The sequence below is a fragment of the Oncorhynchus kisutch genome, linkage group LG20 (assembly GCF_002021735.2).
Source record: "Oncorhynchus kisutch isolate 150728-3 linkage group LG20, Okis_V2, whole genome shotgun sequence".
NCBI lineage: Eukaryota > Metazoa > Chordata > Actinopteri > Salmoniformes > Salmonidae > Oncorhynchus > Oncorhynchus kisutch.
The window spans coordinates 51,336,985-51,354,484 of NC_034193.2; the positions used below are offsets into that span (position 1 = coordinate 51,336,985).

A 17,500-nucleotide genomic window follows, 5' to 3' on the forward strand; every position below is an offset into this window, starting at 1 on the left:
TGAAGTACCGTCTGGTGTTATTGGGTTTCATTACATAAAAAATATGTGGCGAGAAGGGAGATAGGGAGGACAGAGAAGGGGGAGTGAGACGGCCTCATTGCCGTTGAGGAGATCTATTGTGTTCAGTGGGAATAAGGCCCAGTAGAAGCAATCTTCCCATGCAGAGCTGGTTTGGCAATGAGCGCCCTCAATCCACCGCTGACTGACTGAGGCCCTGTGTTGTCTTCAGCTGGACATGCAGGATGAACAGAGAGCCATGTCTGCAGGACAGTAGGGACATGCTGTCACAAACCACAAAAGAAAAAGTAGAGTCCGAGCAGAGGAGGGTGAAGAGAGGAAGACGCCTCGCTGTTTAACAGAGAGTGTTCTCATCTTTGGAATAAAGTGTGTTTCGGAAGGTCCACTAACAGAACCGGGCCAAAAGCCGCCGTCGCTAAGACACACAACCCCTTGCATAAACCAGGCCAACACGGTCGGCAGGAACCCGGGCTCCATTAATCCAACAGAACATAATTACAGAGACTCCAGACAGAGATTTGGAATGACTGTGTTGAGTCAACATTTGCTTTTCACTCAAAGTCAAAGTTGTATTTTGGTGTCCCAATAACATTGGATTTTGGTTGGTCTCCCCTGTTAAATGACTAACCAGTATCATTTTGTTTGTTATTACTCTGTTGGGATGCGGTTCCCATCACGGCTTCTCTTTGTTCTAGAAACAGAATTTGGGCTCTTTGGGTTTTACATAACGACCATAAGCCTCCTTCTCTTTGTCCGGATCGGAGGAAAAAAACATCTCTGTCTATCTAGATACCCGCTTCCCCGTCGTTGTGTGATGGACTGTGAGTGAGTGAGTGTGTGAGGAGTTAGAGTGTTGGAGATGTCTGGCTGGTAAACAGATTATTCCAGTGAAATCGGGGGCCTCGGAATCGTGACGGAACTGAGAGACAAACGAAGCCGTTTTTTTGAAACCGTTTGGCCATTCCTCTGGTCTTATCTCCTTTCTTTATAATTACTCTCCCTTCTCTCTCTCTCTCTCTCTCTCTCTCTCTCTCTCACAAGTCCAAAGAAATGTAGAGTGTTTAGAGAAATTGAGAAGGGAATTTGTTTTGAAAAAAGAACTCAAAACAGCCTTCTTTATTCCTTGGATACAGTTTGTTTTGAAACCCACTTTCCCTGTTAATCCGTTCAGAATCAACGGCGGACCCACAGCTTTTTTGGCCCCAAAATGTTCTAGAAATTCACAAAAGGAAAAGACGGATCTTATTTCAGTTTGTGTCTGAGAATAAATGGCTGCACATGTTTTCTACATTACTAAATACCCACTTACCTTTTCATGGGTGTGTTATTCACAGTCTTAATAAAACATGTATCATTGTGAGTTATGGATACAGTTGGTTACCTTGTTAGTATCATAATTTATATTTCCTCAACGTTGAGGTTACATAAATCTGCTTTCTCTGGGAACAGGAGCTGGATAATAGATTTCCCACATTTTAAACTATAAATAGATTTACATTCACTTTACATTCATAGATATTTTCACTTTATGAAAATATACATTTGTGAGGTTATGTACTATAGAAATAATGAGAGTTAGTCAATTTGCAATATATTACTATGAATGTGGTTCTATCATTCCCAGAGACAGAAAGTGTGTTTGTACAGTATTGTAGTTACAGGCTGATGGCGACTGGTCAGGCATTTTTAGGTGAACACTTTATTAGGTTTGAACAAATTAACGATGTTAAATTCAAATGAGTGTAGTAGGCTTGCTACTTACCTAAGCATTATTTTCTTCCGCTGACTAGGCCCTTTTGGGTTTTATTTGGAAAAATATTGAGTAAGGGAGAGGAGGAGAGAGGGAAGAGAGAGGGAAGAGAGAGGGAGAGAAGGGAGAGAGAGAGAGAGAGAGAGAGAGAGGGAGAGAGAAGAGAGAGGGAGAGAGAAGAGAGAGGGAGAGAGAGAGAGAGAGAGGGAGAGAGAGGAAGAGAGAGGGAGAGAGAGGAGAGAGAGGGAGAGAGGAGAGAGAGAGAGAGAGCAGAGAGGGGGAGAGAGAGGGAGAGAGAACAAGAGAAAAGAACGAGAGAAATGATCAAGAGAAGAAAATAGGTATTCCTAATTGAGAGAATGGAAGAGTGAGAAACAATGAGAGAAAATAAAATAAAGAGAAAATGAAGAAGTAATTGAAGGAGAGTAAACAAACAGAGTGAGAGGGTGGTATCGTTATGGTCTGTATTAATAATGGGTCTTCTCCGTGCTGGTCTCTTTCAGGCTTTTGTACCAGAGCCAAGCATGAAATGTGTCCAGTCCCCCAAAACCATATACCCTCACAGAAGGGTTCCCCTCGACCTCTTGAGACAGAAGGAGGGAATGGAGGGATACTAACTGAGTGGAGAGCGGAGTGCCTTGCTCAGTCCCCAGCCGGGAGAGCATGTTGAGGGTGTTGAGCCAGGGAACATGGCCTATTCGGGGGGTTCATCTTTGGCAGTCCCCCTGTTCCCCAATACTGCCGCTTAGCTAGCTACTCACACAGCTTGGCTAAGGCTAACACTGCTAGCTACTATCACATTAGGTTTTCTATGGTGATGCTACACAATACAGAATCAGATCCACAAATCAGAAAAACAATAGAACATATTCTGGTTTTAGAGCGCGACCGATATATATTGTTTCACCAGTAAAAGGGCCTTTTGACGCTATATATCGATATCGGCCGATAATTCCAAAATAACTGATATTCAATAAGTAGGATTAAGAAAAAGGAATCTAAGGCTCATCTGAACAATCGCCGGCATTCTCATGATGTGTCATTATTGTCACAGTGTTAGAAATCAACATTTGAAGCATATTTCTTGGATAATTGCTGTTTTGGATGGCAATTTATGAGAACTTTTACATTTCCTTTCAATAAAACAGTATATTGACAGATATATCGGTAATGGTAAGTATTGCCCCACCAAAAGATCTGAATCGGTATCGGACACGGAAAAAAACGAAAGAGAGAAAATGAAAGAAAAAAATTCACCTTTTATTTGTGGATGAAAGAATGAAGACTCGTGATGGATTGTAGTCTTAATTCGGGGAGGGAGGATTGGGGGGATGTCTAGTGGTGAGAAGTGAGAGGAATACTAGTGGTGAGAAGTGAGAGGAATACTAGTGGTGAGAAGTGAGAGGAATACTAGTGGTGAGAAGAGAGAGGAATACTAGTGGTGAGAAGTGAGAGGAATACTAGTGGTGAGAAGTGAGAGGAATACTAGTGGTGAGAAGTGAGAGGAATACTAGTGGTGAGAAGTGAGAGGAATACTAGTGGCGGCGTCGGTGGCGGTTGGTTTCTGGCACCACGTAGCTTAGCTGCTCTCTGTGAATGATGCCAAATGTTCACACACTATCCTTGCCAACCTCCGTCCTTCTGATCCTCTCTTTCTTTTCTCTCTTTATTTTCTTTATGTTGTCCCCCTTTTGTTTATATTCTTCTTCGCGGTTCAGATGAATGCCCTCTCAAAGGCTCATTAGCCCCATGGGCCGACTGAACTGTTTGTCAGTGGCAAAAAAAAGATTTCTGAACAACAATTTCGGGAATGAAAAATGTAGGTAAAAAATCCTCAAAGAAAAGGTTTTATTATGCCTCTTTATTTTGGTGTTGTTCAATCAGGAGGTTTTACTGTCGTTAGTTTTCTCTTTGATCAATTCTCTGACTTCATATATTCTGTGGAAACTGTTCATTCATTATTATTATTATTATAGACAAGGAGCGATAATTAGTGAACATATTAGCAAATACTGTTTTAACCTAATCATATTGATTAGAATTTGAACAAAGGCCTAATTATTAAATACACTAAATATGTATCGTAGTGATTTGGGCTGATATTCAGGTATCATTATCGCCGTAATTGTATATTTTCTCTCTCTCAATCTCCTCTCTCTTTCTCCAAGGAGAGCCGTTTTTCTCTCCTTGTTCCTTTGCTTCCTTCTTCAGAATCCTCTTTAGAAGACAACCTTGGTAAGGGCAATCGTTTGGTGTTGGTTACGCCATGGGAAGGAGAGAGGTGTTAAAGCCTAGCCGTGCGAGAGGGTGGTAGCTAGCTAGGGCTAAAGAGCAAAGCACCACAACAGAACAAACGGCAGAGAAGCATCATTTGGCAGAGAGTCGTCTGTGGAAGAGGGTACGCCTCAAATCAGTTTGGACACAGGATCTGGGACACTAGACGGAAGAGAAGAAAGATGGATGAAACGGGATAGAAAGAGGGATGAATGGGATAGAAAGAGGGATGAAATGGGATAGAAAGAGGGATGAAACGGATAGAAAGAGGGATGAAATGGGATAGAAAGAGGGATGAAATGGGGATAGAAAGAGGGATGAAACGGGATAGAAAGAGGGATGAAACGGGATAGGGAACAACAGGAGGGGGGGGGGCACGCAATGAACGTCTGTGTTTGAGTGTGTGTGCTGTACGTGGTGGTGCTGTGTGCATCGCCTCTGTGTGTCTTCTACTGTCCCTCAACCTCAATGAGGTCTAGACAAACCACGACCTGGCCCAGTGGACGGTGGTAGATACATGGGTTATGAAGGAAACAAGGCTCTGTCCTCCTCAAAAGGCTCCATTCATGATGCAACTGGAGAGATTTCTCGTGAGGGGAGAGAAAGGAGGGTTCAGGGGACAACACTTGTTTTAGATAACAGGGTGAGTTTTATACTCGGGCAGGAGGGTGTGTGTGTGTGTGGTGGGTAGGGTGTCCGGTTGTGTGTGTATAGGGGGTGGGTAGGAGTGTGTGTGTGGGTGGTGTATGTTTTTTGGTGTGTGTTGGGGGTGTATGACAGTGATAGTGGCAGTGGGTAGAGCAGGTGGGAGTCTTCATCAACAGGATGGTTTTAAGGAGGGATTGTTTGTTAGCTATGGTATATGTTGTATCTCGTAGGGTTTGGTGTGTGTGTGTGTGGGGGGGGGGGTATTTTGGCAGGGTTGTAGGCCTAGTTGTTAGGCAGACTGGATTGGGGGGGGGTTGCCGGGGAGAAGCTTGATGTAACTGATAAGTGTATATTTTCAGGGATTTTTTTTCTAAGGAAGTGTTGGTGTTACTCTTTTTTCGATATGTTAGTCCTTCAATAGTTTGATAGTGAGACAGGGTTACTGCCACTGAACTTCTGGGACCTCGGGGACAACACGCTGAAGCAGTGTGACACTGAAGTCTGAGTGTGTGTTGTGTTGTGTGTGTCGCAGCATGGCGGAGACTGTGAGCCAATGGGACCGGGGTGTAACTAGTGCTAATGCGTTCCTTTTGCATGTTCCACAGTGTCAAGTTTTAATTAGGAAGGAACATAGATGACAGATGATAGATGGGATAAATAGACCAGACAATGGTGTTCAGAAGAGACAGAAACCCAGGTAGACAGTACAGAGAGACAGAAACACCCAGGTAGACAGCACAGAGAGACAGAAACACCCAGGTAGACAGCACAAGAGAGACAGAAACACCCAGGTAGACAGCACAGAGAGACCAGAAACACCAGGTAGACAGCACAGAGAGACAGAAACACCCAGGTAGACAGCACAGAGAGACAAAAACACCCAGTTAGACAGTACAGAGAGACAAAAACACCCAGTTAGACAGTACAGAGAGACAGAAACACCCAGGTAGACAGCACAGAGAGACAGAAACACCCAGGTTAGACAGCACAAGAGAGACAGAAACACCCAGGTAGACAGCACAAACACAGAGAGACAGAAACACCCAGGTAGACAGAAACACCCAGGTAGACAGAAACACCCAGGTAGACAGCACAACACAGAGAGACAGAAACACCCAGGTAGACAGAAACACCAGGTAGACAGCACAACACAGAGAGACAGAAACACCCAGGTAGACAGCACAACACAGAGAGACAGAACACCCAGGTAGACAGAAACACCAAGGTAGACAGCACAACACAGAGAGAAGAACACCCAGGTAGAGCGCCTTTTAACAGTTCTTTCTGACTCGTCTTCTACTCCTTAAACCACTGGTTAAACACCGGTCAATTAGGCTCTTTTGTAATATGTTTAGTTCAACAGTCATTAAATATTACATCAATCAATCAATACGCAGTATGTACATCAGATCAGAACCACAATATGATCTAGGTTGCCATGGCACCTACCCCCCCCCCTCTACCCCCCTCTCCTCTGTCTCGCCACCCCCCCACATGTCCCCCCCCGACAATCTGTTCCTCACGTTTATTGGACCCTAATTTGGCTGCCTCCAATGGCAACCGCGGGCTCCCAGAATACCTTGGCTGGGTGGTATCCAGGGGGCAGCCGGTGGGCTGATCTGGTTGTGCCATGCCGGCGGTAGCCACCGGGGTGTGGTTTGCTGGGGCAGGTGTTTGGTTCTGGCAGGGACCTCGGTGTGGCTGCTAGGATAGGCTAACTCTGCTATGAGGACTCTCCTCCATCTCCATATCTGCTGACGTAGGCTGGGTCTAAAATGGAACACTGTTCCCTATTTAGTGCATTACCTTTTGACACCCTATTCTCTATATGGGCCCTGGTCAAAAGTAGTGCACTATGTAGGGAACAGGGTGTCATTTGGGATGCAGACATAACCTTTTCCACTACAGGCCTACGAAAGTGGGGTCTGCTGTGTAGCATGGAGGAAGCATTTCACCAGCGCGCATATTGATGTGGCCATGGCACTGTGCCCCAGTTGGTGCTGCCTTCCTCCCACACACACACACACACACACACACACACACACACACACACACACACACACACACCACACACACACACACACACACACACACACACACACACACACACACACACACACACACACATACATATACACAAACAAACACACACACACACACACACACACAATGTATAATACATGAGCCTATACGATTTTTGAACTGTGCTGTGGCTCCTCTGTCACATATAAATATTCAGTTGCACGCGTTTGATTTGAAGCAGGAGCCATCATGATCTGCATAGCATTAGTATGGATCCAGTCTCTGAGCACTAGTAGCATTAGTCTCTTCATTTGTATAAACTACTCAGATGTATTGGTTTAATTAAAGCTCATAGATTGTAACTGTTGTTCCTTGAGTGTGACAATCCCCGTAGATGGTAAATGTCCCTAGATGGTGATGGTACCACTGTACAACTCTGTGATGGTAAATGTCCCTAGATGGTGATTGTACCACTGTAAAACTCTGTGATGGTAAATGGTCCCTAGATGGTGATGGTACCAATGTATAACTCTGTGATGGTAAAATGTCCCTAGATGGTGATGGTACCACTGTAAAACTCTGTGATGGTAAATGTCCCTAGATGGTGATGGTACCACTGTAAAACTCTGTGATGGTAAATGTCCCTAGATGGTGATGGTACCACTGTAAAAACTCTGTGATGGTAAATGTCCCCTAGATGGTGATGGTACCACTGTAAACTCTGTGATTGGTAAATGTCCCTAGATGGTGATGGTAATACCACTGTAAAACTCTGTGATGGTAAATGTCCCTAGATGGTGATGGCACCACTGTAAAACTACTGTGATGGTAAATACCCCTAGTTGGTGATGGTACCACTGTAATTACTCTGTGATGGTAAATGTCCCTAGATGGTGATGGTACCACTGTAAAACTCTGTGATGGTAAATGTCCCTAGATGGTGATGGTACCACTGTAAAACTCGTGTGATGGTATTATACCCCTAGATGGTGATGGTACCACCTGTAACACTCTGTGATGGTAAATGTCCCTAGATGGTGATGATTGTACCACTGTAAAAACTCTGTGCGTAAGTAGAGAGTTAGTATTCCATACAATGTTAGAGAGAATCAGCTGGGCTCATTTCTGCCTTCCCAAAACCCTCACATGAATGTGATGCCACATGTTAGTGTGATGGAGGGGAGTGTGTGTTAGAGGAGGAAGGAGAGGGAGAAAGGAGACTAATGTGTGTGTGTGACATCCCGTCACACTCTCCTCAGGCTGTTTCTACAATCCCAACATTGGCCACCTGATCCCCCAGCCGGCACCTGGTGCACATAAACACATACACAACACACTGTACACACACACACAGTACACACACCCACATACACAGTACACAGGACGGACACACTGCACACACACAGATGAGACCTGAGTCCCAGGGTAGGCCCAGGACAGGACAGTGGACCTCATGTGGTGCAGCTCCCCAGCCGAACCCCTCTCCAGCTGGGTCTCCCTGCCTACCACAGAGGGGTAGCGCTGGGCCGGCCAAAACACTGGTTCCTGACCAGAGTCCGTCACAAAACTTTCTAGTCCATCACAGAACTTTCTAGTCCGTCACAAAACCTTCTAGTCCGTCACAAAACCTTCTAGTCCGTCACAAATCTTTCTAGTCCGTCACAAAACCTTCTAGTCTGTCACAAAACCTTCTAGTCCGTCACAAAACCTTCTAGACCGTCACAAAACTTTCTAGTCCGTCACAAATCTTTCTAGTCCGTCACAAATCTTTCTAGTCCGTCACAAACTTTCTAGTCGGTCACAAATCTTTCTAGCTCCGGTCAACAACATCTCCTCGTTCCGTCACAAAACTTTCCTAGTGCGTCACAATCTTTCTAGTCCGTCTCACAAAACCTTTCTAGTCCGTCACCAAATCTTTCTAGTCCGTCACAAATCCTTTCTAGTCCAGTCACAAAACCTTCTAGTCCGTCCAACTAGTCCGCACAAACCCTTTAGTCCGTCACAAAACCTTCTCGTCACGTCACTCAAAACTTCTAGTCCGTCACAAAACTTTCTAGTCCGTCCGAAATTGAACAGATTGGGAGTTTTAAGGGAAGAACTATGACACTGAGTAGTGAACATACAGCGCTTTTCCAGAAAGTTATTCTCAACCCCTGACTTTATCCCACATTCTGTTGTGTTACAGCCTGATTTTGTGTCGCTGGCCTACAGACAATACACCATAATGTCATAGTGGAATTATGTTTTTAAACATTTTTACAAATGAATTAAAAATGAAAAGCTGAAATGTCTCCAGTGAATAAGTATTCAACCCCTTTGTTATGGCCTAAACACATTTAGGAGTAACAATTAGCTTAACCAGTCACATAATAAGTTGCATGGACTCAAATCAAATCAATCAAATCTAATCTAATTTCATTTGTCAGATGCGTCGAATACCACAGGTGTAGACCTTACCGTGAAACGCTGACTTACACGCCCTTAACAATGCAGTTTTAAGAACATATTTACTAAATCAACTAAATCAACGAAATAAAAGTAACACAATAAAATAACAATAACGAGGCTATATACAGGGGCTACCGGAAACAAGTCAATCTGCGGAGCTACGGTAATAGTGTTTAACATGATATTTGAATGACTACCTCATCTCTGTACCCCACACACATACAATTATCTCTAAGGTCCCTCAGTCGAGCAGTGAATTTCAAACACAGATTCAACCACAAAGACCAGGGAAGTTTTCCAATGCTAAATGGGTAAATTTTAAAAAGCAGACATTGAACATCCGTTTGAGCATGGTGAAGTTATTAAGTACACTTTGGATCAATACACCCATTCACTACAAATATACAGGCGTCCTTCCTAACTCAGTTGCCGGAAAGGAAGGAAACCAATCAGGGATTTCACCATGATGCCAATGGTGACTTTAAAACAGTTACAGAGTTTAATGGCTGTGATAGGAGAAAACTGAGGATGGACCAACAACATTGTAGTTCTCCACAATACTAGCGTTATTGACAGAGTGAAAAAAGGAAGCCTGTACAGAATAAATATGCTCCTAAACATGCCTCCTGTTTGCAATAAGGCACTAAAGTAAAACTGCAAAAAAACAATTGGCAAAGAAATTAACTTTATGTCCTGAATACAAAGCATTATGTTTGTTGCAAATCCAACACAACACATCACAGAGATCCACTTAATGCTTTCAAGCATAGTGGTCGCTGCATCATATCATGGGTATGCTTGTCATCGGCAAGGACTAGGGAGTTTTTTTTTTAAATAAACGGAATAGGGCTTCCAGTGTAGTAATTGGTAGCTTTCCCAACACAACTGAGTAGCTTATTTCATGATAAAGGAATACAACTTTAATATTGTTTTAGTTCTCCTGTCAAATGTGCTGTTATTTCAGCTAACCCTCTTGAACTGGTCCAAGAAGTTTGAAAGTTGAAAGCAATGGAGCCGGAGAGGATGGCTGATGTTTTACTGGCTCTTAACCAACCGTGCTATTTTGTTAGCTTTTTCGAATTGTTTGTAACTTATTTTGTACATAATGTTGCTGCTACCGTCTCCTATTACCGGAAAGAGCTTCTGTACCGGTACCCCTGTTTATAGCCTCGCTATTGTTATTTACTGCTCTTTAATTATTTGTTGCTTTTATTTTTATTTTTATTTTTTTATTTTTAAATCTTAAAAGTGCATTTTTGGTTATGGGCTTGTAAGTAAGCATTTCCCTGTAAGGTCTGAAACCTGTTGGTTTCAGAGCATGTGACAAATTCCATTTGTTTTGATTAGATGTCTTTATCACTGTTAGTAAGGGCAAAGCCAGTGTGGTTTCCCCTCCTAGTAAACCCTGTGACATGAATACATCAGCTCTGTCATCTGAGAAGTGTAAGGAGATACTGTGTGTGATCCATAACAGGAACCTGTTTGTGTGTGTGTGTGTGTGTGTGTGTAAGTGATCCATAACAGGAACCTGTTTGTGTGTGTGTAAGTGATCCATAACAGGAACCAGTGTGTGATTTCTGCTCTGCCAGCCTATAGTACAGGAGCCAATGTTAAAGTTGAGAAGCAGTCACAATGTAGCATGAGAATCCTGTACAATTTGACACAGGAGATTTTATTTTATCCACCTTCCTCTCTCTCTTACTCCCTCTCTCTTACTCCCTCTCTCTCTTACTCCCTCTCTCTCGCTCCCTCTCTCTCTTACTCCCTCTCTCTCTTACTCCCTCTCTCTCTTAGTCCCTCTCTCTCGCTCCCTCTCTCTCGCTCCCCCTCTCTCTTACTCCCTCTCTCTCTCTTACTCCCTCTCTCTCGCTCCCCCTCTCTCTTACTCCCTCTCTCTTACTCCCTCTCTCTGCCCACCCTCAATCCCTCCCTCCCTCTCTCTCAGCAATGCTCTCCTCTCGCTCTCTTTCTCCCTCCCTCTCCCTCTCTCTCGCTCTCTTCTGGCTACACACTGGCACTTTTGAAATGTTTTTGATTCTCGAGGTGTTCATGAAAAATAACATGATTTCGTTTCCTTGCTGCCCTGTGTGTGTGTGTCCGTCTGTGGGTGTTGTGGTGTGTAGTTTGGTTGCTAACCGGCTGTGTCTTCCATCTCACATCCGCACGCTGTTTCATGACACGCAGCGGAATTGTCCCGGTTCTGTTTTGTTTGTGTTGCCTTGCTTTTATTTCTCTGGCGCGATGCAGTCGTCTGCAAACAAACCTAGACCACATCCACCCTCCCTGCGGACCAACCAATCTCCCTTCCAGACTGACCGTGCTGCTGGATAATGTTGGGACCACGCAGGCAGAGCCAAGACCTGCTCCTACAGTCCTACCAGAAAACTAAAGCTATTTCCACTACCAGATATATCAATTGCCTTCCAAAGCGATGGTAAAAGAGTACAAGATGACTACAACTTTTACTGGAGTTGGACAACTGGGGACTTTTCCCACCTCTGAGCAACTGCTTCTCTTGCTTTTCAGGAATGTTTGAGGTGTCTGAGTTCATTGGGTTGTTTGTTTTCAGTCATCGCGGGACAGGTACAACAAGGCAGTGTCCTCAGTTACACCTGGTGTCACCTGTCTCACTGTCACCTAAACCCTACAGAGTGGGTGGAGGCCGATCAACGGTCTGTTGTAGTCTATAGACCAAACCGGGCAGACAGTTTAGACAGGTAAGTTAGAGGTAACAGGATGCTAGCCACAGGGGCTGACAATCCCCCAATCCCCACCAGATCCCCTATGATCACATAGTCACACACACACACACACACACACACACACACACACACACACACACACACACACACACACACACACACACACACACACACACACACACACACACACACACACACACACACACACACACACATAGTACTGGGTATTGGGTAAGAATTACTGTGTGTGTGATGCTTGTCTTGACTGAGTGACTGTTGTTGATTAAAGGTTGTTGTTGTAATTGCTGGGTTTAAAATGACAGGTGGCGGATGTGTTCCTATAATCCCCTATCTAATATAGAGGTCCAGGGGTGAAGCTCTTAATCCCAAACACACACACACTGACGCGGAGAAGAGAGAGAGACACACACACACTGACGCGGAGAAGAGAGAGAGACACACACTGACACGGAGAAGAGATAGAGACACACACACACTGACGCGGAGAAGAGATAGAGACACACACTGACGCGGAGAAGAGATAAAGACACATACACTGACGCAGAGAAGAAACACACACACACACACTGACGCGGAAAAGAAACACACATACACTGACGCGGAGAAGAGAGAGAGAGACACACACACACTGACCACGGAGAAGAAACACACACACACTGACGTGGAGAAGAGAGATAGAGACACATATACACTGACGCAGAGAAGAAACACACACAAACACGCGAGAGAGACACACACACACGCTAATATTCTTTAGCTTTTTCTCACACAAACACTTTTATGTACACGCACGTACATCCGCACGTACATCCGTTAAAACAAACACACACTCCACGTGTACGCACACACACACAATCCCTCTACGCGTACACAATCACTTTTACCCACTCACCATCTCTCCCGGTCAAATCCCCCACTCTGACCTCTGCCTCTCTCTCTCTCTGTTTGTCTTTCATCATGGATTGGACATTAGTGCGGCCACATGTCTCTGTTTGTCTACTGGTTCAATAACTGAAGTATACTTCACCGCAGATGGTGTAATTCAGGAAAATGTGATCAAGATAACTTTCTACATTTGACATTTTATTTATTTAGCAGATGCTCCTTTCCAAAGCGACTTTCATTAGCAGTTAGGGTTAAGTGCAACACACAGACAGACAGACAGACAGACAGACAGACAGACAGACAGACAGACAGACAGACAGACAGACAGACAGACAGACAGACAGACGACAGACAGACGACCAGACAGACAGACGACAGACAGACAGACAGACAGACAGACAGACAGACAGACAGACAGACAGACAGACAGACAGACAGACAGACAGACAGACAGACAGACAGACAGACAGGCAGACAGACAGACAGACAGACAGGCAGACAGACAGACACGGTTCGTTCACTCTCATAACAAATCAAGAGAGTTCAAGGTGAATTTAGGCTGGACTAAAACCAATAGGTTACACATAGGTACTCTACAACATATTAACTTTGTCCATTGACTTAATGACTTTCCATTTCCTCCGTCATTGACTCTCTCTATCTGTTTATATGGATGGTTGTAGTGGTTTCTTGTATTTATTGCTGTACAATCAACCCATGAAAAGGGCCCACTTGAGATAAGGGGAAAGGACTGGTAGATACCAGCCCTGCTCCACCCTGAGTCCTCAGATAACCCTGTACACTAGGCTGTGTGATGGGTTAGCATGGGTTGTAGGCTCTGTATAGTTAGTTCCAGTATGGGGAGCAGCAGAGACTAAACCTATATAGCCTAGTTAGTAGGCTAGTATCTATAAACAACCTATTCTAATAGGTCCAGTGTGTTTGTTTGGGGGGGATAAAGTAAAGACCACAGGTGTTTCTGCTAGAGACTCTTCTCTACTTTCCATCTACTTTTCTTTGCTTTCTCTCCTTTTCTTTCAATCTCATTATTTCTCTCATACATTTATTCTCTCGCCCCCCCCTCTCTCAACCCCTCTCTCCCCCCCTCTCTCAACCCCCCTCTCTCTCTCCCCTCTCTCAACCCCTCTCTCTCCCCCCTCTCTCAACCCCTCTCCCCCCCCCTCTCAACCCCCCCCCCCTCTCAACCAACCCCCCCCCCTCTCAACCCCCCTCTCTCTCTCCCCTCTCTCAAACCTCTCTCTCTCCTCCCCCTCTCACCCCTCCTCTCTCTCTCCTCCCCCTCCCTCTATCCCCCTCTCTCAACCCCTCTCTCCCTCCCTCCCTCTCTCTCTCCCCCCCTCTCCCTCTCTCTGTGCAGGTGTGCTGGCAGTGTGTTTGACGTGTGTGTGGTTGTTTGCAGCATAGCAAACAAGGAGGGGGGGCAGGGTGTGGGGTCACCTCAGGTGAACTGTGTTGAGGGAGAGAGAGGCGGGGTCTAGAGAAGAGGGGGAGTAAACTGACGTAGAGAGAGAGAGTGTGTTGTGCCTGTTCAGCTAGTCCTCTGAAAGTCTAGAGAGAGAGAGAATGTGAGATGATCACTCTATTTGTGATATGAAAGGAAGGAGGAGTGAAAGAGGGTGAGAGAAAGAGAGAGGGAGAAAGAGAGGGATAGAGAGAGAGGGAGCTCCTCTACAGAGAAGGTTTTCTGAGGTCACAGTACTGAATATCACAGAGGAATGTGGAATTCTGAACCGTTGCCAACGCAAACACACCGGCCCAGCCCCGCCGCCCCCAATGGCTGTCAAGGGCCGCTTTATACACTCACACACACTGAGAGAGACACACACACCCACAAGATGTGTGTTCACACACACACAACACACACACATACACAAAACGTGCGCACACAAACTCAGAGACGCACACATTCACACGTGCACACACACACATGCATACTGTCAACACATTGACCCATAATCATTTTTGATAAGTTGAGTTGACAGCAGAGAACAATGGTCTATGGGGTTCAAACTTAAATACCTTTTAATGACAGTAGTTTTCTGCAGCCATGATTAATCACTGTGGACACACACACACACACACCTACACACACACACACTCTCTCATCCACGTTTACAGTGACTCATACACAGTCCACACACACACTCTCTTTGATGTTTTGTCAAGGACTTATATCCGCCATCTAAAAATACGATGCATTGAAATGTAAGAAAGACCACCTTTAAGGAAAAATAAATCACCTAAAATGCAAATAAAAATCCATGTTCTGGGGCCAAGAAAAGGTTCCATTCGTCCTTAATGTTAATGCCAAAGACTAAATGAGAATCAGTCAGCGCATAAGTTATGGGTTTTAGCATTCAGGGAGTGAAGCTGTGAAACAGCAGGATTTTGGACAGGTACCGGGGGATGGGAATGAAGGGATGAGTGTGTGTGTGTGCCTGCACGGGGTGTTGGCAGGTTTTTCACTTGGGTGTATGTGTGAGGTTTTAGCTGAGGGTCTTTGTCATACAGTTAGGTGAGGAATATCCTACGGTTGTGTGTAAAGCTCTCTACATCTCTACATGTAGGATGTGTTATAGCAGCCAATATGTTTTATTTATTTTGTTCCATGGCTACATAAGTCTACTGTACTGTGAACCAGGGGCAGTGGCAGCAGGCTGAATTTAAAGGAACACGATATATACCCCCCTCTCCTCCCCATCCTTCCGTCCTTCCATCCATCCTTCCTTCCTTCCATCCTTTCTTTCTTTCTTTCTTTTCTTTCTTCTTTTCTTTCTTTCTTTCTTTCTTTCTTTCTTTTCTTTCTTTCTTTCTTTCTTTCTTTCTTTCTTTCTTTCTTTCTTCCTTTCTTTCTTCTTTCCTTCCTTCCTTCCTTCCTTCCTTCCTTCCTTCCCTCTCTCTCTGTGAAGAGGCTTGTCTCTGGGGTGGCTGGAGTGCAGGCGAGGGTTTCAGGGGTCAGAGCTCAGACTAACTGAGAGGCTCAGCTGGTGTTTGATGTGGGCAGCAGCACAGCAGATCAAGTAGTGCAGCATTCCTCCCTGTCTGACACCACACACACACACACACACACACACACACACACACACACACACACACACACACACACACACACACACACACACACACACCCACACACACACACACACACACACACACACACACACACACACACGCACAGTCTTTACAGCTCATCTCTCTTTTTTGGCAGCATTCTCTTCGTTCTCCCTTCCTTCCTCCTTTTTCCCTCCTTCTCTCTCTGCTTTAAATTCAACTGAAACTCAAGGACCTCGGCTGTTACGTAAATGGGTTAAACACAGACACACGTGAGCACACAGACACACGTGAGCACATACAGAGGTGCGGAACACCACCCACACACACAACGACACACACACACACACACACACACACACACACACACACAGAGCAGTCCTCGCTAACTGTGGGCTTCCTAAGGTCAGGTCAACAGACACTTAGTTCCTGATGCCTCCGTTGGTGTTCTCCTGCGTGGTAACAGCTGAGGGGACAGAAACATGGGCCTGTTTTGGTTAGTTGGTGCAGTCGCTGTCATGTGCTCTCATGGTTCCCACATGTACATTATGGCCTCAGCAGTGTTTGTGTGTGGGGGAAATTACTGACTGTGACTGGTCCACTGAAGTGACTGTCCCCTGTAACTGTACCCTGTCACCTCCCTCCATGGGCAGGGACCTCACCATACTTAAGTGCAGATTCAATATTTATTGTGGTTGGATGTTCCAGACATATTGCCTCACCATGTCTGCTGCAGAGGGACAAGAGAGAGACATTAAATCAGGAGTTTTGACCAGTCATGGAAATAGAAATGGTGCAGGTACAGCCAACTAGCGCAAAAATAATATTGCAATAATTGTCTAAATGATACGATGTATTGAAAAAAAAGATATCCTGATATGAACTTATCGATTGAGTCAAAACAACAACCTGATCTCATAGTTTCACTGTAAGAGTTGCCGTAATTGGGATGAAAGTCGGTTCGATGGGTTACAAGGTAAAAACAGAAACACCTGATAGGGTTAAAGTCTAGGTATTCATTCTGAGTAGCTAGGGCAATGGTTTGGGGAAGTCTTAAAACCAAATGATGAAAAACTATGAAGTATCATCAACTACTCCCCCCTGCTTGCTAGAGAACTGTGAACTGCCGTGGCCAGTGGTCTTAGCAGCGCTCTGGCTCTGAGACTCAGGACATGGTTTTTGAGCTTCGACGAATGCATTTATCAATGTCCTCAGGACCTTCTCAGATGTCTGAAATCGACCTCTATCTTGTGACCAGCCTAAAACAGCCACACACTCAGTGCAGCACAGCATGGAGTCCAAAGTACAGGTGTTGTGTGATGACTCACAGACTGGGCTGCTCTCCTCCTCCTCTGTTTGTAAATATGGGGTTAGTCTGTTGAACACAGCTTAAGTTCCCAAACACTTTCATTTGTGTTACCGTAGGGGAAGGACACAGCTGGGGCAAGGCACAGAGAGAGAGACACACACATAGGAGTACACAGCAACACACACACACACACACACACACACACACACACACACACACACACACACACACACACACACACACACACACACACACACACACACACACACACACACACACACACACAGCATCTTTAAACAGTGTCTTCCCTACCATAATTCTAGCCTGCCAGTCTCTGTGTAGAGGCTGTGG

At 45.0% G+C, this 17,500-nt stretch overlaps 1 protein-coding gene across 1 annotated transcript in view; it reads left to right on the top strand.

Moving 5' to 3' along the window:
* LOC109865841 (kelch-like ECH-associated protein 1B) overlaps positions 1 to 17,500 on the top strand; it is a 520,109-nt gene that overhangs the window by 202,440 nt on the left and 300,169 nt on the right. The window lies entirely within an intron of this gene.